Consider the following 6,229-nt stretch of genomic DNA (forward strand, 5'->3'; position numbering starts at 1 on the left):
ATTTTAAGTTGAGTGAAGCAAAGAGCTTCAGAAGACTTAAACAGTGATTAACAACTTATGTTACTCTTTGTCCCATTTTTGTAATTAAAAACAAAACCAAAAAACTATGCTATAAAGCACATAAAAGGAATTCCAGTACAATTTGGATTTTGACCACTAGGAAACATTTTTATTTAAATACCAAATATTGAACTCTTCAAAGCACTTTTCTCATTTTGGGTGTCTTTGTCTTACAAATGTCCTAAGTTCATGTTAGTCTACTTAGTGTTTAAGGGCCCAAATAAAAACTTAAGAACAGCCACCAACATTCCCAAGCACACTGACACATATGACCAGGAAAAAAAGAACAGGAAAGAAAAGAACTGAGGGGACAAAAGAGATGGTTTTTTTGTTTGTTTATTTGTTTTTTAAGAGAAGATAAAGCCATACCAGTAGGCAAAAGTAACAAAGACCCTAATCTAGTCTCTATTCTGTAAACCATTTTTCAATGACAGCTCAGAAGCAACATTGGTATTTTCCCTTGAAGTCGCCACTGCTCCCTGTGCTAACAGTACAGCACTCCTGAGTTTCTCTCATATAGCAAGTTGATTAAAGTATAGCGTCTATTGTTTTATTATTAGTTTTATTAAGTATAGATCTTGGTGTTCCAAAGGCAAATGCAAAGAATAAAACTATTAATATAATGTCTATTTGCTGTGCTACTTTAGGGAAGTTGTAAGCTTTTCTGATTAGATAGTACCTTTATATTTTTCACTGGAGGGAATCTAGGAATGACTGACTACCTGGAGTGGCCTGAGCTCTCAGGTTGAGTGCGATATCATTTCATCCAACCAAGCATCTAATGCTGATCTACCTTCCTGCCCCCAGTTTAACTCAGCAGACTGCCTAGAGCCTCAAACAGGACTCAAGGCACAGTTCGCTCCTCCAAACTTGTTGACTGCCAGGCCTGTCTTCCTTGTACGAAGCTGAAATCTTTTCTCTGTGTGATTTCTATCTGGTTATACCCATCAGAGAATAAGAATAGACCTTCATTCACATAAAAATTATCCTAATATAACCTCTAAAAAATAAGTCATTTTCTCCTATAAGAGCAAACATGGAGTAGTGGAACGAGTATAGTTCTGGGCTGGGGGCATGACTCAAGCAAGCATGAAGTCCTCAGTTCAATCCCCAGTACTGCCCTATATCCCCAAAAACCTGTCCTAGGTTAAACTGCTGGGTTCCATAATTTAATGTGTGACTTTGGGCAAGTTCTTCAACCTTTCTGATACCTCAATTGTAAAATATGGAGTCTAATATATATCCTTCATCAAAGTCTATAAAACTTCTTAGAAGAAGAAGCATTTTGAAGTAGGAATACTCCATAGCTTTAAAAGATCCTTTCTTACCTTCACCTTTGGGGCAGGGGTTGTGGTGGGAAGATAAATAAGACCACCTCATTCACTGTCTCAGTTTCAAATATTTGTTAAATAGCTATTCTTCTACAGTGATCACTGGCATGTTGTTTTGTTATTATTGTTTTGTTTTGTTTCGGTGGCAGTATGGTGTGTGAACTCAAGATCCCAATACTTGCTAGGTAAGCACTCTACCACTTGAGCCACTCCACCAACTTTTTTTTTTTATTGTTATTTACCATGAACATTCTGCCCTCCATATCTGCACATCCATGGATACAACCAACAGTGAATCAAAACTATTTGAGAAAACAATTGTGTCTGAACTGAATATGAACTGAACAGACATTTTTTCTTGCATTTTCTCTGAACAATACAGTGTGACAACTATTTGCCCAGCATTTGCATTGTACCAGGTATTATAGGTAATCCAGAGATGATTTAAAGTATATAGTGTATAGGTTATATGCAAATATTACTCCATTTCCTATAAAGACTTGAGTACAGGGTTCCTGGAATCAAAACCTAGCAGATACTAAGGGACAGAGGATTTTACTAGATTATTTTTAGATCTCATTTTTGCCCTGCAATGAAGAGGTTACACTAGAATTTCTTTTCAAACTGGGCTACCTGTTCTTGTGGGTCACAAGTCAAATTATATTGTTTCCCTCATAAGGAGAGAAACGAGACAAATGATCTTTCTCTCTCTTGGCCATCTGAGGACACGGTGACAAGGTGGACATCTGCAAACCAGGTGGAAGGCTCTCACCAGACACCAAATTGCTGCACCTTGATCTTCAACTTCCCAACCTCTAGGACTGTGAAAAATAGATATTTGTTGTTTAAGCCATGCACTCTTTGGTATTTGTCACAGAATCCCAAGCAGAGAGAGAGAGAGAGAGAGAGAGAGAGAGAGAGTCAGCCCTCCACATCTGTGGGGTTTGTTGCATCCATGGATTCAACCACCACAGATCAAAAATATTGGGGAAAAATTTTACATCTGAATTGGGATGCGCTGTGAAATGCGATGCAAAATTTATACCACCTTTAAAGAAATAAGAATTTTTTTTTAAAAAGTAAGAAAAAGTTTTGAAAGAAATTTTGTGTTTCAGGAGAAGATCTGGAAGGTCAGAGACATCAAAGAATTAAAGGTAATCCATATTCTAATCATTTCACCTTAGACCTCAAAGGTTAAATAAACTCACAGCTGCAAGTATTAATCCAAGTCAGAAGGGCAAATAAATGAAGATCTGAGCACAGAGAACAGGAGGCCTGGTCATCATTCCCTTATCTGTGGATTTCAGCCAGAGCTGGGATGGGCTAAGTACCTGGTGCTACCTTGTCCAGCTCTCAACAAACCCCAGTTCCTCAGTCCCCCCACTGTCCTGGAACTCCTGGGCTCAAGCAATCCTCCTGCCTCAGCCTTCCAAGTAGCTAGGACTACAGGTGTACAAGCCTATTTTGATTGTCCATTGGTCCTTTCAAAGACAAAGTAGAAAAATAAAATAAGCCAAAACAAATGTCAAATATAAGACCTGCCATGGCCTATACACACAAACTCATACAATGCCTCTGCTGGCTGCTCCAGAGATCCACGGATGCAAACCTTTCATTTTACCAATCACTGAGGAGCAGGGAAATCACCAGTTCAAAAATCTCACCTCTAGTTGGCAAACCCAGATTATAACCCTTAATGTGGCACTTTTTTTTCACACCACTGTGCTGTTTCTTGGGAGACTAACTATTGATCTGAAAAATAATTTTGCCATTTGGAGTTTTTAATGGGAATTCACTCACGGTCTAATTGGCACTTTATTTTTGCCTTCAGTAAAGTTCTTCTCAGTTTCCTAAGCTGGTTTCCACGTTTACAGGTATTTGGTCATAATTTCAGAGTCATATAAGGAAGACCTTTAGGTCACCTAAAGGTCTGGGGTCCTTAATTTGGGATGCATGGATTACAGGGTTGAAATCCCAGGGTTCAAAAAGTTGGCAAAATTTTTGAGGTATACTTTTTTGAGGTATACTTTTCACCTGGGTTAGGAAAACAGTTACCCCAGATTCTCAAGGGATCCCATGGATCTCCAGCAAAACTGAACTACTGTCTAATTCAATTTCCTCAAGTTAGAGGTGGGGAATCTGAGACACTGAGATCGAATAGACTTGCAGAGATCACATAGAAGAGAGCAAGACCTGGAACTCAGATCTCTTTGTGTGAATCCCAGGCCTCATCCTGTGAGGTGTTGTATCCTGTCCAGAGATTCATCCATTTCTCTCAGCTAACTCCCTTCCAACCCATGCTTTTCATCACAGGAGGATTCATTGAGGGCATAGGCAGAGCTCATTCCAAATAATCCAAACCCTGGAACAACAACACTGATATGGTTTGAATCCGAAATGTTCTCCAAAGGCTCACGTGTTAAAGGCTTAATCGAGCCTTTATAGGTCAGATGGACTTTTGGAAAGTGATTATATCATGAGGGTTCTGAATTCATCATTTGACAGCATTAGGCAGAGGTAGAGCCTGGTTGGAAGAAGTAGGTCATCTTGGGAATGCCTTTGAAGGATATATTTTGTCCCTGGCCCCTTCCTCCTGTCTCTCTTCAACCTGCCACCATAGGTGACTGACTCTGTTCTGCTATACCCTCCCAGCCATAATGTTCTGCCTCACCACAGGCTCACAGTGATGGGGCCAAGACCATGGACTGAAACCTCTGAAAATGTGAGTCAAAATACATCTTTCCTCCTTTATGTTGGCTTCCTCAGATATTTGGTCACAGTAATTAAAAAAAAAAACAGACTAAAATAGGCAGCAAATCAGAATTACCACCTGAGGACCTTAAAGTCCCATCAATGACAGAACTTACACTTGGAGGTTCTCCACTGCCTCATAGATGGGTGCTCAGCTAGACTTTCTGCAGCATGGTGCTGAGTCTAACCCTAGATGGATTATTAAATTATGTCATCAGCATCTTCCTCAGTCCTATCATAGCTGTGTACACTACAGAAAAATTCATCTTACTGGAGAAATGGGCTCACCTGGAGGAGGCAAGGAAATGAAGATATATTTTTAAGGAATAAATAAACCATAGTTCTGTACACATTTAAGTATCCAATAAAATAAAAGAACCACTCATATATATAGTGTCTAATTCCACAGCAATCACAGATAGGCTATTTCAAATTCTGTTTGAAAGGTGGTGGAACAGAATTCAAATCAGCCTCTAAACTCTCTATCTTTGCAAGCAGGAAATTTTTAATACATTATGGTGCCTCTACCTCCAAATTAGTTGTTAGTTCCAAAAAAAAACAAGAATCAGAATCTTCAACTGTCGTTCAGTTGATTTTTTTTAATTACTGATTTTACATAAAACATCCTTGATGTGGGGAGAGAATTCAATATTATTATATTACTAATTTTCTGGTATCACAGCAAGAAGATAAAGCACCATGACCAAGAATGACCAATCAGGAAAAAGCAGCCAACAAAATCTCTCTGAAGTGCTCATAAGAAACTGGCAATATTGTTCACCTTCAGCAAATAGAACTGGGGGATTTGAGTTAGGTGGAAGGGGAGACTTTTCACTGCAAATCTTTTAGTTCTCTTGCATTTAGTCATATATTATTTAATTGAAATATTAATAAGTAAAAATTTGACTTTAAAGAGAAAGAAATTGTCAAAAATATATTATTCAGACATATAATTACCTACTGGAATGCACAGAAAAAAGTGAGCAAGGGTGTAAGTACATCAAATTGCCCTTCTGTATTGTTCAACTTTTAAGTTATGTGATGAATTAGTTTGACAAAATATAAAACTAAGCTTAAAAAGAAAAGAAAATCACCTCTGACCAACTCAGTTTATAGGTAAACAAACTAAAGGCTCCATGGGCGGGAGAGACAACTGCCTTCCAAGGTGGCAGAGCACAGATGCCCTCAGGTTGCTGTGTCTCAGGCAAGAGCTTCCCTCACATGGGCAGGGACTCTTGGAGTGGCTGATGTCTAAATACATTATTATTAGATTAAGACATTTTCAGACTATTTGAATAAAATCCACCTCTCCTCATTCTGATCTTCTGTGCTAATAATTGTACCCTTTTTTATTCATTCAATTACAAGCAAATTGACAGGAGACATTTATATGAGGCAGCTTAAACCCCAGCTAATGGAGTGCCTAATGACTAATTGATCAGATCCCAACCCAGAGAGCAGCTCTGAGTGGCCTAAAGGAATTTATGCAATTAGTTTAGGTTTGGTAGAAATTGAGTGCATATGAAAGTAAGCTTTTTATGGTCTTGATTTATGAAGACTGGACATTAACTATATGTGCCAAGAGGTGAGCTGCCTAGCAAAGCCTCAGGCACTGGAGGGCTGGGTGGCAGGCCGGGATGTTGGGATTTGGAGCAGGGCTGATGTGTATTTGGAGCGAAGTGGGGGGTGGGGAGTGGAGGAAAGAGAGAGGATGAAGTTATGGTGGTGACCGCACCCCATATAATTGAAAGCAAACACCAAATCCTAAAGAAGTCTCACAAACATCTGATTTTTTTCCCAGGATGAACACTTGGAATTCGTGCGTATGAAATCCTGAAAATCAAAATCCTTTAAATATTAAATGATACGAGAGGAGGGGAGAAGAGACAGAGAGACAGAGGTGTCCCTCGGGCTTGCCTCCAGTCCCGGGCCGGGCTGGGGGAGGAGGGGGAGCCGAGGGTTTTCGGGCCGGAGCTCAGTGCGCTGGGGCCGGGCTGCAGCTGGAGAGGAACCCGCGGGAGGATCGGGGACCCCGGCCCGGCGGGTCCCCGCCGCGAAGGGAAGCCCCTCGGAGGCGCCGGGAGGGA

The sequence above is a fragment of the Castor canadensis genome, chromosome 6 (assembly GCF_047511655.1).
Source record: "Castor canadensis chromosome 6, mCasCan1.hap1v2, whole genome shotgun sequence".
Classification (NCBI taxonomy): Eukaryota; Metazoa; Chordata; class Mammalia; order Rodentia; family Castoridae; genus Castor; species Castor canadensis.